Raw genomic sequence first — 25,122 nt, 5'->3', positions numbered from 1 at the left:
GAAAAGAAAGAGAATGCAAACTTTGGGATAAAAGGGCGTTCTACAGCAGGCAGCCGGAGGCCCTGCAGCACCGGATCCACGAGACGCGCATTAATATTCTGAACTGTAACTAGGCGAGATCTATGTCTCGTGACTTAACCTACGTATCTAGGATCTGTCCTCAACAGAGCCCTCAATACCAGAGAGAGGACCTAATTGGTACACATCAGTAGATGATTGCCAGTTACCATCCCTGGACTTGTTCGCAGTCCTGTTAAGAGCATCCCCGCCGTGGTCCCAACTTGTAGAAAACGAGCCTACAGGACCCTCCCACAGCAATCTATTCCATCCTGATGAAGGCCGACATAACAGCAGATACGTAACACAACTCCAAATGGACGAAACACAGTCGTGTTGACTTTTTGACCCTTAGTCCCAGTGTCTAACTCATACACTGTTAATAATTGTGTAATTAAATACACTAACAAATTATGTACATTTGTCCCCATGTTTTCCTTCAAGGATTTAAGGGCATGTATTTGTTCTGTATTATGATCCAATGTATTTGGCTTGGGTGAACACCAATGTATCGTCTGTGGATACCTTTTGTGAATTGACGAGTGTCCTGTGATATGTTTTAGTTGGATATAATTTATGTTATTTATTAAATTTCTCTGAAAAAGCAAAATCAACCAGTCTTGGATGTGGTCATCAACAGAAGTGTATGCACTGGGTTTAGAGATCCTGCACATTTTTTTTATCTTAATATTAACTCGCCTGGGTAGAGTCAAGCCGTAACCAGGAGCCCTTTTTGTTCTAAATGATATGACATCGGGGCCAGTATATATAGCATTGCTGCACCCAGTGACTTCAGTTCCTTTTTTCCACGCACTTGTTTGCTAATCGGGAACACTCTCGTCGAGCTTTACATTTTTTTTCGACGCCTTGACTACTCCGTCTAAGGCCTTAGGCTTCAAGCCGTGCATGGATTCCGGCTGACAGATGTTGGTCTCGGATCCGCACCAAATTGGTCTTTACTGCTAGGGCGAGGACCACGACACCCAGAATTGCGAGTCGTGCCAGTCCATGCACCCGAAGGCACTCTGGGAATGGGTGGCGAAGATTTTCATGTTCGTCCACAAGGCGGGGTGAAGCTCTGTGGTCTCGTTCGAGGTCGCACAGGGCCTACCGGTTCTCGAGAGAAAAGGCAGTGCCGCACTAGGAAAAGGAAAGAAGACTACCCCTCTTGAGTAGTCGCACTCTCTTACAGTTTTTCTGATACATAGGGCTATTCTTAGGTTTCCGAGAATGCAGCGTCTTGGGTATGTCATTCTGCAAGACAACTAAACAATAATGGTCTCCGTGTTCAATTATCCTTGGTCTGGGATAGTCCCGGTTTTCTTGTAAAGACCTGGGCATTTTAAGTGTCCACGCGCTCTTTTCTTCACTGCAGTTGTGTCGCTGCTAAGGGATTACGCTTCCTGCCAAGAAGCAGAGGAGATGTTCATTGGTCAAGTCACATCTGGTTCTCCGAAACCTGTGACTTGCAGAGTGACGGTCTTGTATCACCAGTTGGGGCTCTAAAGTCTCCACAAATGTACAGAGCAAATGAGGCTGGTAGCCAGTGAGTGTGGAGGAGAGGCTTGGGATGTAGGTCCCAGGACTTCCACTTAATGATAGGCCACCCAGGTCTTTATGTCTATCTTGGGATCTGGAATCCAATCCCACCCCCCCTTTCCCTCCTCTCACTGGTCTCCTTGACTATTCTTAATGGTCCTGTACCTAAAATGACTTCGGGGACCCTGCCCATATCTTCTTTTATCACTGCTTCTTTCTGTATCTTCGCCATCTTCTTAATGCTTCAACATATGTTAGTACCTAAACCTTTTACCACCTGGAAACATGGGGCACGAGTAACATGATCTGTCCATCTCCCTCCACCACCTTCTTCCACTAGCTCTTCTCCTTCCTCTTCCAGGCACTTTGCCTTCTTCTTTCTTGATATTTCACCCCCCCTGTCATTTCTAAGGCCTTGTTTCCAAACCTTTCCTACATACCTTTTTTATTCTCCTCTCTCCTCCCTCCGGTCTCTCCCTTCTCACCTGTCTCCACCCTTTAACCTCTACCAACCTTTCCTGCTCCTATTCCCATTGAACCTCTCCTCACCGTCTCTTATTCTCCTCCTTTTGCCTGCCCTTGCTTTTCTTCAGCCTCCCTTCCTCGCCCGAGCCTCCCGCTCATCGCTTCACAACTCTCCAAGAACCCACATCACCATCCTTGAGCCAGACCCTTTAACCCTATGACTGGGCCAGTAATCGCTGATGTAATCACTGCAGGTGTTTGATCAGCGAAAGATTATGTGAGGCTCGGATTGTTTCAAAGTACGCACAATGACAAGTATATCAGCTGATGAGGACAGACTTCGACTACATATGGTATCAAAGACCTGAGCCATCATTCTTTTGCCATTCCTGCTGTGGCTATCCATGGGGCGGGCCGCAACCTCATGCCTCCCACCACCACCTTCATGACTCTCACTCTACATGGTTGAGCCGTACCTGCTCAGTGCTTGCTCGCGTGGACGGCTCTTGCTCGCTTTCCATATCTTGCTGTCAGGCACGAGTCCATGCTGGTTAAAGGGTTGTGTGTATGGGTTTTCTGTCCACTGTGTGTCCTATCCAGAGGCCTATGATGCAACTGACCACAGTGTAACTTTGATTGGAGCCCTGTGACGGAAGCAGCACATGTCAGACAGCATCAATGGCTCCCAGCCCTTCCAGCCCCAGAGATGCTAGAGTCCCATGGGTCCATGTCCCTGCCGGTACCTTCGTGATATTGTTTGGGAGGACGCAGACTCCCAGAATGCAGCAGGCTTCCTGTGCAGGGCTTGGTCCCCACTGGATTTACCCTTTGGGTCATGGCAGTCCCTGTGTCTGACTCTTCCCGGTATCGGGCCCTACTTAAGACTGTAATTACTGCCGGCAATTTATGGGATTTGTCTGAAGCCTCAGTATTTCTGGCATTTAATTCTCTGGATCAGGAGTTCCCAGACTGAACCCACTCTTTCCCTTATCAGATATTCATATATTCATGCAGCTCCTTCGTCAGGCCCAGTGCTCTATTTCACTTCTCAGGGTTGGCATTTTCTCCATTGAGTGGGGTCAGTGGGAAGGTGCATGGTACAAAGATTCTTTCTCCCCTTCTTGTTGCTTAGGCACCGCTCTGTGTTCCCCAACTCTCTGCCCGCCTCTTATGTTTGATGTGCAAGTGCTACTCTTCCGTCATTATTTGGACTCTCTGGCTCATTTCCCTGCCAGATGGATTTGTCTGCCACTATACACTTAGCAGTTTGGGCCTCAATCTTCTGGCTTCTCTCGCTCTCCACACCCTTACGCTGCCACACAATAATCCTTGGCGGGACTTATGGTCTGTGCCCACCCTAATCTTTTGACACACATAAAATCCTAGCGTCTCTCCCTAATGATAAAAGATGATTAGCAGAAACCTTATGTGCTTAACCGCACGGCGGGTTCTGGCAAGTTACCCATTACCCCGTGGTGAAGGCTTGCCCTGATCTGATCCTCCCTCTCAGCTGGTTGTGGACCTTCAGAATTTGATACGTGATACCTTGTGGGCGTGCCTCTGTTCCTTCCTTCCTTCCTTCCTTCCTTCCTTCCTTCCCTACACCACCTCCCACCTGTTCTTACTATCTGACTTTCTATCAGCGATGCCTGCTGAGCTGCCACCTATGCTGTGGGTGCTGACCCCTTTGGTGTCCAGCCAACCCCTACTGTGTTCAGCCGAACGACCCCGGCTGTGTCCTGATGACCCCTTTGCAATATAAGGAGTTGGCTCCCCTAATCTGCTCCATCTTCCAAGCATGCTTCGAATCCTACCATTTTGAAGAAGACCTCAGCTGACCCCAAAAACGCAGACACCTATCAACCACTCTCTTTTCTGTCAAACCTTCAAATGCATCACTGACTACCAGGAGACCAACATCCTCGGTGACCCCCTCCAACCTGGGTTTCACAGCAGATGCTCCAAGGAGACAGAACTTGCCCACATCTCTCTCTCCCCCTCACCATTGCTCGCCACTGGCATCGGTGATTGGTCCTTATTCTCCTCAAAGTCTTAGCCGTATTGGATACATTTGGCAATCCCACCCTCCTTTAGACTCTCATTTTCTTTTGCAGGTCATTGTCCTCGCTTGGGTGGCCTCCTACCTAGATGAATTTCTTTATTTGTATTCATTTCTTGGCACAGTGGAGTTTCTCTTCCACCATACCACCCAATGGAGGTCCTGAAGGGGTCTCCTGTTGGTCCTGATGACTCTGGACTCTACACCTCCCCTCTGGAAAACTCTGCTCTGTCTTTGGTTTCTGTTGCCTTTGTTTGCTGATGATACTCTCATTGCCTTCTCCTTTCATAGCCCTTTGCGTCGCTAACTGCCTACCTGCTAGTCATCGCTAGATGTCGCAATGTTGCTTGTTGCTCAAATTCTCTGAAACTGGCCAATGCAACGTGCCCTTTCCCTTTCCCTATATCCTTTCCACGTGAACTCCTTATCCCATCCCCCAAAGCCTGCAATCAGGGAGGAGGGAGAGGCTTCTTCGAAAGCGACCTGACACTTTAGCATCTCCCCCCCACCACCCTTCAGGTGGGGAGTGGGAGTAGCAACAGATTTTAGTTTTTTTATGTTTAAATCCATTCATGGGCTTTCCCCCCATTCCTCTGTGCTAGCATCCCTAGAACCCAGTGCCCACCGAGGTTAAGGACATGCCAACAGTGACTGCTTTCAGGATCACCCTAAAAATTCACATTATTTCCCAGGAGGGAGCCACAGAATCTGAGGGCCAAGCCCCCAAAACCCACCCATGATCTCCAACCCCCATCATCACTGGATTGGATATCTAAGTATATCTGTAAATTCGCTAATCACCAAAGATGCATTTAGTGTCTGTCTTGCGCTGTCCCCATATATCGCGTTCCTCCTGCACGCCACCGGGCAGGTTAATGTAATAACTTCCACATCAGGTTTGCAAAGCTCCCAGCAATTGACTTGTCCAGCCATCCGTATGTCCTTAACGAGTCAATATTTCATTTGGAATACATAAATATAAGCTGGTAGAGACTGTTATGCCCGATCACAAAGGATCTCCAAATCCATGATGTGCAGCGGGATATAAGAAGATTCTAATTGGCCAATCTCTTAACCTGTGGCTGGAGGAGATTGTGTTCTATGAAATGTGTCGGGTACTTAGCGGCTATCCATGCATAGGTGAGTGCACAGGGCTGTACACTTTGGCTTCAATGGTGGAGCGTAGCAGTGTCGCTAATCGGCCGAGCGGCTGGGGTTCGAAGCGCCTTCACTAGGCTGCTGTGAATTGCCTCATGCCGGCCATTGTAGTAGTTTACTTTGACAGAGAGGTGAAGTATGGTTGCAGCTACAGTCTGGTTTTGGCAGAAATGATTAAAGATGGCAGTTCCAAACCAGAAGAAGTGGCTGTGTTTAACTAGGGCTACAGAGCAAGGGCCCCTAAGGTCTAGCACTTCACCCTTTTCCATGTTTGTGATCTCTTGTCCTTCAGTTGTGGCTTTCCTTGTCTTGGGACAGGTAGGGCTGGGTTCTGAAGTGCATGGCAAGCCCACTGTAAAGAACCCTGTGTTTGTACTTTGAAATATCTATGCACTTCCAAATGTCTTCAAGAATCGTGGTGGTCTTGTCTAGTTTGTTTTGGTCGTTGACAGAGTGCTGTGTAGAATGTTGTCTGCTAAAGTGCAATACTCTGTGTACCTTCAGAATGTTATATGGTGGTTGCATGTATTACAAATGATTGAGAAGAGGGTTAATGCTTGGGGACAAGGTTGGACACCTGTCACCGGGGCTGTTGCCACTTGTCTCATCCCTCAGGGCTACTGAAGGACAGGGACGTCATGTCACCGAAATGCCAGGGTAGCGGAAGTGACATCACATGAACCGTGATCTCTGATGACATCACAGGAAGTGATGTCCCTGGACCACGCCCCAATTGACTCATGGGAAGTGATGGCACATGACCTTTAACCCCTTGTTAAAACAGGAAGTGGCATCACATAGTATTGTGCCTCAGTACACTAACACAAATATGGTTATATCACATCACTATAATATGATGTACATTTCATACAAGAATGGATCAGCATCTGTAGCGTTAATATTGGTGTGTATAGCCCCATATTACTGGGACTGCAAGCAGACGTCCAACACAAAACCTGGACTATTGTACATCACTTAAGCTACACTATAAACAGACAGAGCATCTCGAAGAGGCCTAAACCCCAAAGCACAGACTTCCAGGGCCCGCCAAATGTCTGGCCAAAAAGACTGGAAACAGCAACTGTCCAACACAAGTCCAACCAGAGAAACGATAGTCTGGAGGGTTGCCCAGAGCTGTGCCAGTGGTTATGAATGATTTCAAACATTCCAGTTCACCTTTCTGTTTTGCTTACTTGGTCAGTAACCCACAGTTAGATAGAGGGAAAGGGTGTGTTGCGTGTCACAGTAATTGCATTTTTTAATTTTTATTTTAAAATGTAAACCGCTGCTCCATGACCCCCCCCTCCCCTCCCAGAAAAGGACAATTTTATTATTTTCTTTGATCCATTATATCTTCATTAATGCCAGCCTCCTCCAGCTTCTAAGCACTGGAACAGGAACTGGATCCGGGTTGCACTGCATCATCTTGGTCCAAAGCAAGTGTGTTACCCCTGAGCTATCCTTCCAAATATATATTATATTATATATATATTCGCTCAGTGTAGCGCGAAACGCTTTGTTTTGCGGTCGTGCACCATGGTGTCCTGCCTCTGTTTGTCTTTTTGTTGCTGCTTGTTGTGCCTAATATTTTTTTGTACAACCTCTTTTTAAACATTAAAAACATCCATATTTACTACACGTGTTTCTTTGTTTATGTCCTTGATTTTGGAGCTTGCTACTAGCGGCTGGCCCGCGGGAGTGTGGTTCGCCTTCTCCTCCTTTCCTTGGAGATAAGCAACAGATGGTTTACTTGAAAGGCAGAGGGCAACTTCATGTAAATGATCTCACCTTGTGTCTATCTACAGTGTGCCTGTGTTGCAGGTCTGGCAGATCTCAGTCAGGTCACGCAGTGCCCAGGCAGAAATGGTGGCAGAAGCCCCTGTGGCACCCCCCTCTCATCATAGGCTCAGTGGCTCACTGGATCTGCAAAGCAGTGAGAAACACTGATGAGATTTGCGTTCATGCTGTGATGTCACTGAGTACTGCAGGCTACTCCTACCCATTCTCAGCTAGCGAGACCTAGTCCCCATGCCCTTCCAGTTGCTACAGTGCTGTGTATGAGCTGCACAGACAGCCCTGCCTCTGATCCCAACCGCTCAGGCATTCTTCACTAATAGGCTGCCAACCTGTTAGTGATGGCGGCTTCAGGGTTTTTCCTGCATCCCTGTTATTTCTCCAGCTAACGAGATCTAGATTCCAGGTGAAAAAAGCTGTGGCACATTTAGCTACGACTACAACTGCCTTTTTCAGGTGCAACACAGAGATCTGCTCTTGAGACTTTCTCTTCTCCATGTGGCCCAGGGGTTGCAATGACAGGTCTAGGGGTAGCAGAGCGGGAGGCAGGGGTAGCAGCTGCTACCACTGGCACGACCCAAATGACATCCCTGCTGAAGGATCAATTATAGAGTAATCGGGTCAGCCATCTGTCGGCTTCGGCAGCAGTTTTAGATTTTCTGGCGGGATTTGGGTTTCCGGGGACTAAAACTGCACAAAGGCCTACAAGGGTCAGAAGGAGCCAAGTGCAGAGGTCTTTGGTGGCTGCTCCCAAAACTGGTTCTGTGCCTAGTAGAACATTGCATTCAGGTTGAGCAGCGTCCAGTATTTCTTCTATTTCTAGCTGGTGTGGACGCTGTTTGTAGGCAGCTGAGCAGTTTAGGGATAAACGAGTGTGTGTTCCTGTGTGGTAGTTGGGCTGGTCTGAAGGATGTCGAGTGGGTTTCTGGATTATTGTGTCATCAGGGCTACAGGTAAGATTTTGTGAAGAAAGTATTTCACTGCCTGTGGTGTCATCCCTATTCTCAATGGGGTATTTTTTTAGATGAGTTTGATCGGCAACGTACTCTGACATCGGTGTCCCTCTCTCTTTTCCCACTTGTCTGTGGGTGTCTCTCTCTTGTTGTCCCCGTCAATGAGCGAGAGGCACAATGTGAGGAGTGCGCTCTCTCATCTGTGTGTGCGTGAGCCCTGGTGCAACCCCTGGTTCTCTCTCTGTGTCTCTCCCTCTTGAAGTCCAGAGCCTCGCGTCTCCCGCTATTTGTTGAAGGTTGTCTCCCTGCGAGGACGAGGGAAGGACGGTCTGAGTTAGGGATCTGTGGCTGTGAGGAGTTCCTCGCGAATCCTTGCTTCTGGGATTTTGAGGGTCTTCAGGAGCACTGGTGGATCTGAAATGGGGGTGGGGGAGCAATGGTGGTTTGGGTTAAAGGAAGAGAGCAGGCTATCTTTGCTGTTGTGTTGGGGCGTGTAGTCTACAAGTGCCTGGAGCTCTGCTCGAGGTGTTATTTCTTTGGACCACAGAGGTATTCTGTCTGCAGGGGGGAGTCTCATGTATCCGTGGTTCTAGGATGCTTTATCCTGGGGGGTGGCAGGGACGTTGGTTGTAGAACTATAATCTTGGGTTGCTTAAACTGTGAGGGGGGGGTTTAGATGGCTGTGCTGATGGCATGGTTGGTATTTATTTATTTCATTTGTAAAACGCACCAACAACCCTGAGGCGCTGTATAGTGCCTAGGAGGGAAAGATGTTGGTGCAGGAGGTTAGTAGAGGGTGTTATTTGTTTGCTGCAACCATGATGTAAGACTAAGTGCCTTTTCACTGTGGTATTTGTGGGTTCCCTGTGCCATCCTCAAGTGGGCAGGAAGTCTGACAGTCTCTAGCAGCAGATTCTGGCTGAGGGTCTGAACACAGGAAGGAGAAACAAGCCTGTAGAGGTGTGCACCAAATAGGCAGTGTTCATGGTCCATTGAGGGTGGAGTGGGGGATTATGCAGAGAGTGAGGTTCATATGGGGTTCTGGGAGCAACTCTGTATGATGTGAATTCCCTGTGCAGTGCATGGAAGCCCTTTTATGTGCTTTTATATAAGGCATCAGGCAAGCAACCTAGAGCTCTGACTGCGTTGGGCGCCAAGATGAAAGAAAGCAAAAGGAATTCTAGTTTATCGGGTATGATGCTTAGGTTCCACTGGCCACATACTGTGGGCACGAGCCGGCTTTGGTGTCTTGAGCAGCGCACTCTAGGCAGGGTTAGACTGGCCCATACAATTGTCTTGGGCACCAATAAAAAAGAGGCCCACAGTTGTAAATGGCTATTCATTCCGTTAATGGCAGACTGTCTGAGTAGCACCCAAGGGGGAGTGTTTTGATAAAGTGTGATGCAAATTGTGCATTTTGAAGAATATTTATTCAGCAACAGTGGTCAAAACTACTATCCGCACAGTGAAGTAACCATCAAACTGGCCCACTTTCACCTTAAAACTGGGACACCAGCATTTTACGTTTTTGGTTTGCCCATGGGCCTATTGCCTTACCTGCTGTGGGTGGTTCTTTCCTTGGCTGCTGCATCTCTGCATTCTCCTTGGCTGCTGTAGGAGCGCTTTCCTTGGCTGCTGCATCTCTGCATTCTCCTTGACTGCTGTGGGTGGTTCTTTCCTTGGCTGCTGCATCTCTGCATTCTCCTTGACTGCTGTAGGTGGCTCTTTCCTTGGCTGCTGTAGGTGGTTCTTTCCTTGGCTGCTGCATCTCCGCATTCTCCTTAGCTGCTGTGGGTGGTTCTTTCCTTGGCTGCTGCAGCTCCGTTTTCTCCTTGCCTGCTGTGGTTGATTATTTCTGTTGCTGCTGCATCTTCGCATTCTCCTTGGCTGCTATTGGTGGTTCTTTCCTTGGCTGCTGCATCCCTGCATTCTCCTTGGCTGCTGTGGGTGGTTCTTACCTTGGCTGCTGCATCTCCGCATTCTCCTTGGCTGCTATTGGTGGTTCTTTCCTTGGCTGCTGCATCCCTGCATTCTCCCTGGCTGCTATTGGTGGTTCTTTCCTTGGCTGCTGCATCCCTGCATTCTCCCTGGCTGCTATTGGTGGTTCTCTCCGCATTCTCCTTGGCTGCTGTGGGTGGTTCTTTCCTTGGCTGCTGCATCCCTGCATTCTCCTTGACTGCTGTGGGCGGTTCTTTCCTTGGCTGCTGCTTCTCTGCATTCTCCTTGGCTGCTATGGGTGGTTCTTTCCTTGGCTGCTGCATCTCCGCATTCTCCTTGGCTGCTGTGGGTGGTTCTTTCCTTGGCTGCTGCATCCCTGCATTCTCCTTGACTGCTGTGGGTGGTTCTTTCCTTGGCTGCTGCATCTCTGCATTCTCCTTGGCTGCTATGGGTGGTTCTTTCCTTGGCTGCTGCATCTCCGCATTCTCCTTGGCTGCTATGGGTGGTTCTTTCCTTGGCTGCTGCATCTCCGCATTCTCCTTGGCTGCTGTGGGTGGTTCTTTCCTTGGCTGCTGCATCTCTGCATTCTCCTTGGCTGCTATGGGTGGTTCTTTCCTTGGCTGCTGCATCTCCGCATTCTCCTTGGCTGCTGTGGGTGGTTCTTTCCTTGGCTGCTGCATCTCTGCATTCTCCTTGGCTGCTGTGGGTGGTTCTTTCCTTGGCTGCTGCATCTCTGCATTCTCCTTGGCTGCTATGGGTGGTTCTTTCCTTGGCTGCTGCATCTCCGCATTCTCCTTGGCTGCTGTGGGTGGTTCTTTCCTTGGCTGCTGCATCTCCGCATTCTCCTTGGTTGCTGTGGGTTGTTCTTTCCTTGGCCTGAAGAGCTCTGTAGGTGATGTTCAGAGACTTCAACTAGATTTGTCCTTTTGGCCAGTAGAGAGGTCTTCTAGCCGCCTCTTGTTGAGTCTCAATACTAGTCTTATCACTATGTTCTGGATGCACTGATGTGTATCACTACGTTCTGGATGTATTGAAGTTTATCTCTTTGCTCTGGATGCATTGAAGTGTATCTCTATGTTCAGGTGTCACGGCTCGCTCTCTTCGCTCCCGTTCTCGCTCCTTTCGTTCCCGTCCCCGCCACTTGGGGGCATGTTCTGGGGTTTATTCCTTACTGGACAGTTCCTTCGAACCCTATGCTACAGTGTTCTGATGAATTGGGAGCGTTAAAACCTTATTTTCCCAGTTACTTCCCTTCCGGATCCATTCCTGGTTTTTGGCAGCCAGCATGCTATTTAAATCAAATGACTATGCTTCCCAGAATGCCTTGGCTCACTGCTTCACCTCCTGCTTCCCAGAATGCCTGGCTCACTGCATCATCTCCTCCCTTGCAGCACAAGGCTGGGAGGAGGATAGGCAACACCTGTGGCTGCAGGTGCAGCAGGCGGCACGCCTGAGGGGTGTGCTCGTTAAGCAGCTTTAAAAGCCTCAGTTTGCTTCAGTCCGGCGCTGGTCATTGTAGCAGTGTTCCTGTTGTGACTAGTCCCTGTTTCCTGTACTTAGTTTCTGTGCCTTGTACCTAGTTCCAGTTCCCTGTTCATAGATATTGAGCCAAGTATCTATTTCCAGTTCCTTGTTCCTAGTTCCATGCCTTGTACCTAGTTCCTGTTCCTAGCTTTGTGCCCAGTTACTAGTTCCTGTATCTTGTTCCTCTGTCCTGGATTTCGGATTTATGCGCTTATTTGATTTATGCTTTCTGAATTTCCCTTTCTGTCTTCCTCTGTCTGCAGACAGCCTTTCTCTGTACTTTACTATTTGATGCAGCCCAGTTTGCCGGTGTTTTCTGTCCCTTTATGCTGTCCTGGTTACTGAAAAGCATGATGTATTCATATTTACTTTCGTAGAATTAGTTACTGCCTTTTCTTCTTGGATTGGGTGGGAAAGGTTTCCTTTTGTGATATCATTTTCCCTGCTCCTGATCCTACTTTATTGAGATTCCACTCCATGTTTTCCATTGCACTTCTGCATTCATTTTCCATTGATTATTAGGTGTGGGTTTGTTGTTACAAGTTCCAGAGTGTTCCCCTTTTAGTTTTCCTCACGATTTATTATCACAATTCAGACTTGCCTTTTACTAGGGTTTATGTATTTTGTTATCTTTAACCCTTTGCTTTTACAGCCTTCTGGGTCCCTGTTTGATCTACAGGGTTCGTGAAATTACTGACATTCAAGTGGTCTTTCCGGTCCTCGTGAGTACTGTTTATAATTTCCTTATTCAGTATTCTACAGATTGTCAGTTCACAGAATCTGTCCTTGCTTGCCCGCTACGTGGGTTTAGCGCTGTCAGTATCTGTAAGAGCATAGTGGGTAAAGAGTTTGCCGACTTTCCTTTCAGTCATAAGGAGGTCCTAAGTGTTTACCCCACATCCCTTTTCCTATATTGGTAATACTGTTTTACCTTATTGACGTTCCTGGATTTTACATATATACACAAGACTTGGGTATTATATACACGTTGTTAGATTCAGAGTTGTTCACAGTGCAACTGTGTGCATTTTCCCTTTTGCCATAGTATGCCTTCTTCCTTTCTTAACATCAGGATGCATTGAAGTTCATCTCTATGTTCTGGACGCATTGAAGTTTATCTCTGTGCTCTGGATGCATTGAAGTTTATCTCCATGTTCTGGATGCATTGAAGTGTATCACTGTGTTCTGGATGCATTGAAGTTTATCACTGTGTTCTGGATGCATTGGAGTTTATCACTGTGTTCTGGATGCATTGGAGTTTATCTCCATGTTCTGGATGCATTGAAGTTTATCACTGTGTTCTGGATGCATTGGAGTTTATCACTGTGTTCTGGATGCATTGGAGTTTATCAGTATGATAAGCCGGCATTTCAAGATATATGCTATTGTCATAGTTTATTCTTGATGATAAAACGAGCGTACTGGTGGCGATGGTGTTCTGCGAAAGGTGAGGATGGCCAGTACCCACCTGATTGACTGCTGGTGGTAGAAGCATTTCTTTACTACATCCTTAATTTGTGGTCTCAGGGTCCATCTGTTGTTTATAAGAATTTTCAGCCTTTTTCCCAGTTTTAAAGTTCCCAGGCATTAACTCATTTCTGTAGATGAAAGTAGGGCTGCCTGTGTATGCTTGTTTACGCTTTTTTGGTCTTTTTAAAGAAAGTAAACAGTTTCTTTTATCCACAATGAAGCACTGGAGTAGTCCGGGAGGTGGTATTCAAACTGCGATGAACTGTAATTCCCATTGATTGCACTATGCACAAAGAAGGCATGAAATTGCTTCTTGGGCGCTTTACGTTTAAATGGAACAAGTGCCAGGCTTCAGGTTTGTAAGACTTGCCTTCTTTCTTTTTGGAGGTTACTCTTGCATATTCAGTATTTTGTGCCCACAGATGCTTGCTAGGGAGGTAGTGAAGGCCCCTTGTTTGTCTCTGAAGGTTAAGGTACCACTTTACCAGCCTTGCCCCATTCTCGACGTTTCTGGTTTTGATGCAGAGTTGAAGAACCTGCCGCCTCTGTATTGCTTTTGGACTCGACGTGAAGGTTCTTAATCCCACAATCCACCTGCAGACCCTTTTATGCTCTTGACTGCAAGCAGATGTGGTGCTTCTAGGCCATTCCTGCCCAGTACTGTGTAGCATTTTATTTTGCTCTGTGCTTGCATCTGGATCTCCAAGTGGCACTTCCACCTCTGGCCTAGGTTCTGGTGTAGTTGGTGCATTTCTAGGTTTCTTTTCTTTTTTTTTTTTCTTTTTTTGGTGGGTTCTCCATCTCGTTCTTTTGTTCAGTTTCTGAAATGTATGGTTTGTTTTCTTATGTCGGACTGCAATGAGTGTCGTCACTGTTTCTACCCCTCAGTGGACCTTCACAGCTTCTTTAAATAACAAGCAGTGAATGATTTCTGTTGGGTGTTTCTGACAGTTCTATTGGGAGTGGGTGGGTCTTCAGACTCCTCTGCTTCGCAGGAGTATTGGTTTAGCCCTTGAATACTTGACTTCATTGGTCTGAGGTGTACGGGCATTGTTTACTGATTGGTCAAATTGCTTTGGTGACATTCCCCGAGGCACTCAAAGATATTGCCAAACATTAGTTGACTGCCTGGTAATCTCAATGGTCTTGTTGTATTCTTGTTTTTTCCTTGTCAGGCCCCTAGAAGTTGCAGTATCTTTGTCGGCTAGGTTGCAGTCCTTGTACCATTGTAGGCAGGAAGATTGGCTCTACTGTGTAGAGTAGGCAAGTGTGTTTTCTACTAGTCCTCTAAAGTTTGCTAGTTCCTTTCGTGACCAAAATGCTTTGCATAATCAGTCTTTTCTGTTTTCATTCTCAAATGAAAGAATACACTGTGCCAATCTGTTGTTTTATCCACTTAAAGGATAGTTCTGCCTCACAATTTCCAGATGTCGTCACTGCAATTTAATGCCACTCTCTTCAATAGGGGCATTTGCAAGTGCACCCCTGGCGCTCCTGCTTGGATTGCTTGAACATGGAATGTTCAAGCAAGCAGTAGTTGTATGGTCAGTTATTAGTCTTTTATGATGCACACATCGACACTCTAGTGATCTTAAAGCACCAAGCCTTTTCCATGTGTGTAGAGGCGATTGTCACCCCGTCCAGGGTGCAACAGTGGAGTGAAAAGGAAACCCTCAAAGGAGAGAGTGAAAAGTCAGGAAGACGAAAACATACGGACGTGACGCACGACATGTAAGGGATTGGAAACAGAAGAGGGAGTGACCGTTGAGCTGCACGTATAGTTACTGCTGTTTTAACAAAACAAAACCTAATCTAGAGAAGGGACGACTACTTTCTTTATTAGCCAGCAGAACATTCACAGAGGCAATTACTTGTGCAGAATCCATGTGGATCCATGATGGCTTTGATATGTGCACATGAGGGCCCTGGAGTTTTGTGGGCTCCTATCCAGATTGTCCTATTGGATTCCGTGATGAAGCCAGGGAATTCGTCCCCTTCCCATGGGGGTGCCACCCCCTTTAGGACTATCGAGGTGAGCCTGCTAAGCTTAACACTCCCTAGGGGACAGGTCAATGGGCATCCCACTGGTGGAGACTGCAGATGGTACAAGATGATGAACTGTCTCCCATCCGTGGTGTGTTGGGGTGGTCCATGGTTTCCTAACGCCATCCTGGAAGCAGCGTCGCTCAGCAGGTGGCTGACCCCAAGCCTCTGAGCAACACCCTTCCACCTTGAGGTTTAGGCAGGTGCAAGTAAAGCGGCCGGACACACTCGGGTGTCTGGAAGGGGGGGAAGTGGATATGATGGGTGAGCAGGAAGCATGGTCCCAAACCAGCAAACAGAGCTCCCTGCAAGTTGTAGGTCAATGAAGATTCCAAGGTTGGCAATTAACAATATTTCTCAATGTGTATTCCCTGTGATAACATTCAGGGTCTAATGAACACGTAGTACAGTGGCGTTTAGGTAAAGGTGGCCTTCTCTGCTGCTCTCCCGTTGCAGGACGTGATATGACGAGGGTGTCCTTAGACGAGAAGAAATGACAGTTGATTTCATGAGCACATCCATGGAGTTGTTAGGATGAATTAACTGCGTACCAAAGCACAGAGAGAAAATGTTCAAAACACGGTTCAGCTCCTCCTTGTAGCCAAGAAGACCCAGGTTAGCTGGATGCCAGCAGATCCCTAGAGCTACTTTTGATGCCCCAGGAGGTCCACATTTAAGACATGTAATCTGCTTCGATATTTATATAGAGGTGCATTGGGACACTCCTAGAGGACATTTAAACCACAAGGGCTTGTATATAACAAAGTACACATTTTAAAGTGTGCAGCTCATGTGAAAGTTGGATTTGTGACATTCTTTGTAGTACGCTTGTGTTCCTTAGTTGTGATTCCTGATTTTGGAGGATTCCAAGTACCAAGAAGCTGCTTTTAGGTCTTGCTCATCAAATCTTTTCATAGTTTAGTACGTTTTTAACACTTTATAAGTGGGCATACACTTATTGGTCAAAAATGGATCAAAAATTGTACTGTGACCTCACACCCAAAATCACATTATTATCATTGCTCATATTGTTAATTTGTCCCACCCCGCACCGGATTTATATCAGCCTAGAAGCATATTTAGCTGCAAGGATATTCTATAGGCGTTATCAGAACGCAAGCTTCAAGTAGTAGGCGATACACATGCCACGCTATGCAGAAATCCTCTTCCCGTGGCACAGCTAGCTTAAAAAAGGTTTAACTACAAAGCAGCATCAGGGCCCCCTTAACCATCACCAGTCCATACATCCACCCCGGAGGCCTTTATAGTGAGTTTCATGCCCGGAGGGCCATCCTCTCCGTTGTCAGGGGTGAACCCTCATGTCAGCCGATCGTGAGTGGCCTGGCATTTTGGACTTATGTAGAATTCTTTCCCGTGGCCCCCAGAGCAAGACTGCTCTTCACATCTAATATGTCTCTATTATCCTGCATCCCTTTGATTCCAAGGTCATGAAATTTTATTCCCTCCCCTTCCGCTGGCCGGCATGTCAATCTTTTTTGTTCAATTGCATGTGTACATTATCACAAAGATCATGAAACAAATGGGACTGGTCACTTAGCCGCCCAGACTAACTTTGCAAGAGATGTTCTTTGGCTGTTGAAATGAGGTGGGTATCAGTGATGGAGTTGGCTTGGCCTGAGGGGTAGAGAGGATGAGCTAGGAGGAGAGGAGAAAGTGATCACTCCAGGAGAGAGGAGTGGTGAGAGGGACAGAGAGGGGAAGGTCTGAAGAGATCAGAACTACTACTGAGCCACTGTGGTCCATGAAGGAGGACAGGGAAATGTCATGGCCAGTTTGCCAAAACACGCAGCATGTCACGCTTCCATGTTTTTTTAAATAAATCGATGGATCCCTACGGCCACATGATCTAACTTTGCACCGGTGCCTGTAATTGACCAAATGCACTAAGCAACTGTTTTGCTGTTTCTGTGCTGCAGAATGGCAGAAACCCTTTTACTTGGCATTCCTTTCGACTAGATGGGGGTGCAGAATTTGTGCGGGTGCCGTTCTGTAGCTTCCGCTAATAGTTCATGGGTTGCAGTTGGCATTGCGGTCCTCGTGTTTTGCGGCTGTAGGCTTCGAGGAGCTTTGTGGAAGCCCGCAGGGGACCAGCGCATTGATTGCTCGGAGATCTCACTCCAACCCCTGTGTTCCTAGTGGAGTGATTGACAACAGAGTCCAAAGTGGAAGAGCTTGTGGGACGCTGCTTTCTATTGTATTGCCTTGTGCACGGGGAAAGGAAAGATTAGTCCTCTTCCTATATGGGTCCCCTGTAAACTCATCCAGAGGCCAGCAATGTGTTAAGTTTCCCTACCCCAAGGGTGATGATGATTACGGCATTATTGTGTCACCCCAGCAATGGCAAAGCCACGGTGGGGACAGGACATGTTCCCAGAGACGTTTTTATGGGATGGCAAAAGGGGCACCTGTCCAGGGCCCCCACGTTGGGAGGGGGGCCCCACAAGACTGCCTGATCTAAAGAAGTAAGATTCCATTGTTTACCAGACTTAAATATCACATGTCAGGATATTTTATGGCATGGTGCTGAGGCTCTAAACATATTGCCTTTCTGTTTTGACAAGTACATTCTGCCTCGATCAAGACATGATGTAATGCTTTCTGTGTTCACTGTGGTATACATAGTATGTGTGTTCCTTATGGCGCAACTGTAGCATTCTTTCCTTCCTCAGGGAATTATGCTGATCATGTGCAATAGCCAAGGTTGAAATGCATATTGATAAATAGAGTGCCACAATGGTTCAGAAGTTAGCTCAGTTTGTTAAGCACTCATTGCTGAGATATGTGTTCATATGCAAGATTAGAATGCAAATTCCAGCAAGGCTGGCTGAGCCTTTCCTATGTCTGAAGTTTATAAACCTGCCTGCATATGTACTTGGTTTTGCAACACAACGGGTGCTGTTATCAGCAATGAACCTGCGCCAGATAGGAGTTGCTATAAAAACTAACATGTCATCTGTATGATGAAGGTCTATACATTGGTTTGTTCAGATGGGGTGTTGTAAAACCTAGGCAATCACCTCCAATGATGAGCATAAACATTTAGACCAATTGATATGATATAAGATATGGCATTTATAACACGCCTATACACAAGCGTTTCAAGGCGCGATGAGGCAAGGGGGGGCAGAGGGAAGACAGACAGCGATCCTACTTGGCCAGGTGTCATTCAGATCGTGCAAGGGAGGGGGGAGGGGGAAAGTGCAGTTGGGGATAGGGGGAGGGGCCAGTGCAGTACATGGGATAATAGAATAAATAAGCAATAAGTGAAAGTAAGGCCAGCAGGTGGCAAGTGCACCGGTAAGTGCAGACATCAGGTGTCAAGTGCTGGTAGTGGGGATACAGAAACAGTCCCCAAGTGCGGGGGTTGCAATGAAGGCAGTGCAGGTGTGTGTGATTGGCAGGGCAGGGACCTGGGCCCGAGAGGTGGGCAGGTAACCAGTGCAGTTGCAATTTCAGCCAGGAGGTCAGCAGGGGAGAGGAGGAAAAAAAGCAGAAGCAAAGAGAAAGGTTTTGAGGTGCTTCCAGACCCGGAGATGATTCTCCTCAAGTTTCAGAGAGGCAGGGAGGCTGTTCCAGAGGGAGGCCCCAGCCAAAGAAAGAGATCTACCACCAACTCATTGCTTGGAGAAGCGACTGACCCTGAGGGAGTTGGAGGCACTGAGCGAACTCGAGAAGGAAGATATTTAGGAAGAGACAGTTGAAGGTATTGAGGCCCCAGGCCACAGAAGGCCTTGAGACAATGCAGAGGGGTTTGAACTTAATCCTTGCAGCCATTGGGAGCCAGTGCAGAGATTTCAGTCCTGGCGAGATGCGATCCCTGGGCTTGAGGCCAAGGACAAGTCTCGCAGTCCTGTTCTGGATGAGTTGCAGAGGGCAGAGAGTAGAGGTGGGCAGATTTAGAAAGAGGCTGTTGAAATACCCCAGCCTAGAGAGAACCAGAGCTCTGGAGACAGCTTCTGGGGAAAGGAGAGGAAAGGAAGAATACCTCTGAGGAGGTGCAGCTGGTAGTGTGACTTCTTAGAGATGCCAGAGATGTGAGGAGCGGAGTAGAGTGTTGAGTCGAAGATGACCCTGAGGTTTTTAGCCTCACATTTGGGAGCAGGCAAGGGGCCAAGAGAGGCCGGCCAGAGAGTGACAGGAAAGGCGGGAGCAGGTGTGCCGATGAGGAGAATCTGTGTTGCTGGCATTAAGGCAGAGATTGTTGGCGGCACACCACTACTGGATGGCAGACAGAGATGAGAGAGGGAGAAGAGGTGGCTGAGGGTAGCCTGAAAATGAGCTGAGTGTCATCCGCATAGCACTGGAAGTTGGGACAGAGCGCGGCAATGTGGTGGGCAAGAAGTGCTAGGTATTGATTTAACAGCCAAGGGGAGAGGTTAGACCCCTGGGGAACACCACAGGTAGAGATAAAGATAGAGGAGATGAAGGACCCAAGTTGAACCTGGGAGGGTCCGTCAGAAAGGAAAGAAGTCAGCCACGGCAGGGCCTGACCGGTGATCCCCAGGTTGTCACGGAGATGGTTCAGCAGGATGGCATGGTTCACCGTGTCAAAGGCAGAGGAGAGATCAAGTAAGTTGAAGACACATGGCGTGTTGGAATCAAGGTTGGAGAGCAGGGCTTCACAGATGTTCAGGAGAGCAGTTTTCGTGCTTCTGGCAGCTCTGAAGCCAGACTAATGGTCATGGAGACAACCAACAGATTCAGAGTGAATGTTGAGCTGGGAGATGGCCAGCTTTTCCAAGAGTTTGCCCAGGAATGGAGAGATGGAGATTGGCCGATAGTTAGCTGGGCAGGAAGGTTCGGCAGAGGGTTTCTTAAAAAGGGGGTGCACAAGGGAGTGCTTCAGGGGGTATGGGAAGACTCCAGTGGTGAAGGAGTGGTTGCAGGAGCCAGGGAGTCGATGTGGTCATTGATGGTTTTGGAGAAACAGTGGTGAACCTGTTTTGACGAGACTTTCATAGATCAGACTTCTAGAAACCTGGTCTGGGGAGAACAGGGGAAAGGCAGAGAAGGAGGGAGGAGAGGTGGCTGCAGAAGGGCCAGAGGAAGAGCAGGGAGTAGAGGGTGGAGGGGGAGAAAAAAGAGAGAGAGGAGAGTATGTCGTGAGTTTTAGAGAGGAAATGAGAAGCCAGAGCCATGCACAGGGCCTGGAAGGAACAGGAGAGGTAGAGACTGTGGCAGGATTCGCCAGTTACTTGCAGATTTTAAAGAGTTCAGCCGAGTTGTTAGATGCCGCAGAGACGCAGGCTTGGATGTGAGTTCTCTTCTTGGTGCGGACAGAGAGCCGGTATTGCTTTTGGAGCAGGCGGCAGGCCAGTTTGTCAGAGGATGTACATGAAGCACGCCATTTCCTCAGTCACCCTGCACTTGCGTTTAAGGGTGACGAGGTCTGAGTCGTACCAGGAGTTGCACTTGGCTTTGGGCTTCAAGCGGATTCTCATGACGGGGGCAAGGATATCAAGAGTATCAGATATAGCAGAGTGGAGCATGGAAAGGGCTGTGTCGGGATGAAAGTCAGCCAAAGGGGGAGAGGGGGTGAGAAAGTGGTGGCGAAAGCCTCAACTGACACGCGCTTCATGGGTCGGATGACCGATGAGGTGGGTATCAGTGATGGAGTTGGCTTGGGCTGAGGGGTAGAGAGGATGAGCTAGGAGGAGAGGAGAAAGTGATCACTCCAGGAGAGAGGAGTGGTGAGAGGGACAGAGAGGGGAAGGTCGGAAGAGATCAGAACAGCCACAGTTTGCCCAGCAGAGTGAGTCGGGCCAGAGGATGAATAAGTATCCAAATTCAAGACTGTGGAACCAAAGCGTTCATGCTTGTATCTTGGCTTTGCCAGCAGACGATACGGTGATCTAGTCAAATCATGTAATATCTCTTAGATTACTGTGCTGTCTTCTTTGATGTTTGCCTTCTCGCATGCTGGTGGCATCGTTTAGCCCATTACCAGTGGTCGAAGTTAATGAAAAGAAATAGTGGAACTATGTTCACTGCTGGCCTGCCCCCACATCCGTCAAACACCATTGCCAAGCACTGTCCCACGCGCAATTTAACACCACAAACAAATGTGCCTGCTGTTTAAGTGAACGTTCAGTGCACTGCAGTGCAAGCTTCAACTTCTTCCTACACTTCCATTCTGGAATGGTTTCTTTTTAAAATAAAAGTATAAGAACAGTAAATCTTAATTTAAAAAAAACACTCCTGCTCACTTCGACCACAGTTCGTTAGTTGATCTTTTTGTCTTATGTAAGGCATTTGAGTGAAAGCAGTGGTAGACAGAAGAGAACGGACCAGATGTTGCAGGCCTCGGGCAAGCATATTTTAAGGTCTGTCGTTTCACATAAAAAAGGTTTGCTTTTTTGTAAAAGTCAAAGATTTTTCTGCACTTTTATAAATTACAATTTCACAAATCAGTGTTTTGGAAGTATTTAATGCTTTAAAATGCAAAAGACAACCCCAGATTAAATCTGTTAAATCACATCAATTGGTATGCTGGTACTTATAAACTTCCCTTGATGCAGAAATTGAAGCTATAATCATTCCCATTTTGCGTAACACACCTATATTTGTGAGCCCTGCAGAGTGATTTCCTTTTCAGGATATGTTCTTCAAAAAAGAAGCACTCATGGTTTCAATGCCTACAGTGTTGCTTACACTATAATAGTGAGCATTGATAAATTGCACACTACAGGCACATGTTCCTTTTTGATCTCTAATGACAACAGTATTTGAAAACAATGTCGCACTTCTAATCTCAGTCTGTCTGGATACAGACACCATCCTGGTAGCTTCTAGTCTGCCTCCACTATCCATGCTATGGTATGTTTAGTTTTGGTCTCCTCTATCAAGGCTTGAGCACTTTTGCATTCTGTAAGGCAGATGATGCAAGTTCTCTATTCTGGGTTACATGTACCTTTTACATGCAGTCCTGCATAAATACTACAGGCTGCATACCTTCCTGGAGTCTCCTGTGTCTTTACTAGAAGAGAAGTAACCTCTTCGTTGACTGCTAATGTTGGCCTTCAAATGCTACTTGTTTATCATTCTGATTAGAGCAAGAATGACGAGGGCAAGGGGACTTAAAGGGAGTAAACATGCGTATTTTGCATCATTTCATTTCTTTGGTTTGGTGGAGAGGGGGGGGCAAAGTGCTTAAGATGGCCCTGCGCTTGCCGCCTGTAGAAACTCACTGGAAGCCTGCAGACAAGCTCACAGGCAGCCTGGAGTCAAGATCACTGGCAGACTGTAGACAAGGCGAAGGGGAATATAAAGTGGTTACATGCACAAGCAAGGATGCCAAGTGAGAAAACGGTCTCCAAGACTGCTCGCGTGGGGAAACCTAGAACGGAAGAAGAGAAAACGGTGGGGTGATACACAACCTAATGCATAGCAACATTGAGAACATGCAGCTGGGGGTAACTTGTCCCCCAGCACAGGCATACCACAAGGCTCAACCCCGAACCATCTAACCACCAGTCTGCATGCTGGTAAAATCACACACAACTAACACGCCCCCAATGGAGGCATGCAGCTGGACTAAACCCGTTGCAAGGACAGGCATTGCATAATGCTGGATGCATGGCACCAAACAACCATGGCTGGGCCTCACCTTTTAACCACAGGGCTTGACATTTGCCGCCTGTTCGGCAAGATTTGGAGCAGTACACTTTGGGGGCACTGCAACAACCTTAGCTCCTGGAAATAGAAGTCTGTACTACACAGGTTGGTAGTGTGGCTGAGGCTCATCTCAAGAGGGGTGAATGTGAGCAGTAGAGGAGTTACTCAGAGATTCACAGTGACAAGTATCCAAACAAGCACTTGCACTCAAGGTTTCTTGATTAAACAATTATTAATGTATTTAACAGTCAGTTTCAATAAGCCTTCTTCAGAAGGGGCAATATAATAGTAACACACCAATACACTTCAAAATACACACTCTTTGTTTCTCTAAATCCGCAAGTACCCATTTGGGATGGCACACAGACACGTCCTACACCCTCAGGTGACTTCAATGCTAGGACACTGTGGACAGTAATATATGACTGGTACATTTAAAGCAATACTGAGATGAGTGATAAAGTAAACAGGTTTCAGAATAAAACAAGAGATCACACAAATATTCTCAAGCAGGTAAATACTTTTGAACCCACCCACCCCCAAATGCAAAGTAAATTAACCCTTTCCTGGAGGGAAGGTAAAACACAGAGGAGAGAAGAGTCATTCAGGGAGCCAGTACAGGCCAGCCAATATCAATTGGGCAACAGTCTAGGTAGGTAAGCTGAAGCACTTCTTGCAGGTAAGTAAAAAGTCTTGCACAAGGTTTTATAGAAGCCTTTGTAGAAAAGTAGAATCAATGTAGGGTCACACGCTGGGAGGCTTGTGAGAGGTAGAAGATGTGAGCAACTCTACAGAAGCAACCAAGACAGGTCTCGACTGAGATCAAGTAAAGTTACAACAAGAGGTAAGTTTTCTTAGACCGTACAGTACCTTTTGTTTAGAAGAAATGGTTCCAGCTGGCTTCTGTTCCTGTGTGACTCTGCAGATCCTTTTGTTCCTGTGCCTCAATCGTACGGACAAGAGGGAGGACTTCTGGGGACTCCTGCAACACAACAGGACGGTCGGCGACAGAAAAGGACTAACTTCTATTCACCGGCACTTCGTGGTTTAGCTCCTTGCTTCTCAGCAAATAGCACCACCGCGGTTTCACGGATATCACTCTGGACGTTCCTCACATCTGAGGTCCAGCACTCTGTTAAGGTGGCTCAGGCTTGGTCAGTCCTGCTTACTGGGAGTCCAGGGAATCTTCCAGCAGCTCGGGTCCATCTTAAAAGTGAAGCACTCCGTTTGGTGTTCCTCTCCCTGGCACTTCGGTTCCAGCAGCAGCAGCAGTGGAAGTACAGCCATCTCCGAGAGGATGTCCAAACGAGTTCACTTTGGAGTTGATTGGTCCCAGCAACTCAAGGGGAATAGTCGTCCTTGCAGGGCTTCTCTAGTCGAGGCAAATTCAGAGCTTCAGCACAGCAGCAGGGCTTCACCGGGCAAACCAACGGTTGAGGAGTTTCAGCAGGCGTCTCTTCCAAGTTCTTTGGATTCCTTTGTCCAGTGATCGACTCTCCTTCCAAGTTAAAAAGCCTCACCTTTTTATACAAGTTTCTTCCATTCATTCCAGCCTAGCTGTCAATCACTCAGCAGGGTGGCTATCCTTGCCGGAAAGCCAGCCGGCCAATCACCCTTGGGTGCAGTCCTGTAACCAAGGGGAGTAAGCACAGGTAGTTTTGGGCTTCTCCCTCATTTCCTGCCCCTGCCAGACATACTGGTGCCAGAGGCGGGCCTCACTCGTGAATCCCGCCAAAGACAAAACGTACAAAGGGAGTAAATCTCAAGAAGGAGCTTTCCAGCAAGACACTGCGAAAAGAAGACCAGGGACATTTTGACAAAATGGGCACCCATGGGTGCCTTACTGCAGCTGTGAACGCAGCCCATGGTAAAAGCACACAATCGTAGTTAACAGTAAACCACTGCCACAAGCCATTAATTGTTGAAAGGGTAACATAAAATTGGTACATGAGAAACTAGACAAAGGGGCTACTAAGTAACCCCTCCTACACACTATTGCAAGATAGTGTGTGCTGGGTCTAGAAAGTTACAATGGGTAAGTAAAGGCAATTTCACTTCACTGCTCTTGGAAACAGTATTTTATCCAAGAGAAGGTATTTAAACCTTTGGGAAATCTAAGAGACTTCCCTGTGCCACTGCACTGAAGGTGCTGTGTGACACAACGCAAAGATGATGCCTTTGGAGTTTGTCACACTTCAAAACCAAAAGAAAGTGTTAAATTACAGTAAAATACATGAGTGAGTGGGAAAAATGTCTCACTCTCTCCAGGTTAAAAATTAAAAAGTCCTAGAGTCCAACAAAAGTACTGGGGGTCTCTAAGGTAGAGAGGAATTAGCACATTTCTGAGAATTCTCCCTAACACCATTGTACATGCAGAAAACATGGGGGGGGGGGAGCACAAGATCTAGTAGGAAAAACAAGGAATCGGATGAAGCCCGTCATGTAAGAACATACAGCCCACAACGAGACAACACCCACTTACCTATA

At 47.4% G+C, this 25,122-nt stretch overlaps 1 protein-coding gene across 3 annotated transcripts in view; it reads left to right on the top strand.

Moving 5' to 3' along the window:
- The window catches only part of CIDEC (cell death inducing DFFA like effector c), an 88,050-nt gene that overhangs the window by 4,807 nt on the left and 58,121 nt on the right, over positions 1-25,122 (top strand). The window contains exon 1 of one of the 3 annotated variants that reach the window (XM_069643260.1): positions 12,139-12,209. The exons of the other annotated variants lie outside the window; for them this stretch is intronic. The gene's annotated coding sequence lies outside the window, so the exon portion shown is untranslated. Of the gene's footprint in view, positions 1-12,138; positions 12,210-25,122 lie in introns of those variants that run through there. 3 annotated transcript variants of the gene reach the window in all.

Source organism: Ambystoma mexicanum, chromosome 2p, assembly GCF_040938575.1.
Source record: "Ambystoma mexicanum isolate Mex_15411 chromosome 2p, UKY_AmexF1_1, whole genome shotgun sequence".
Classification (NCBI taxonomy): domain Eukaryota; kingdom Metazoa; phylum Chordata; class Amphibia; order Caudata; family Ambystomatidae; genus Ambystoma; species Ambystoma mexicanum.
This window is presented reverse-complemented; position numbering and strand designations above follow the sequence as displayed.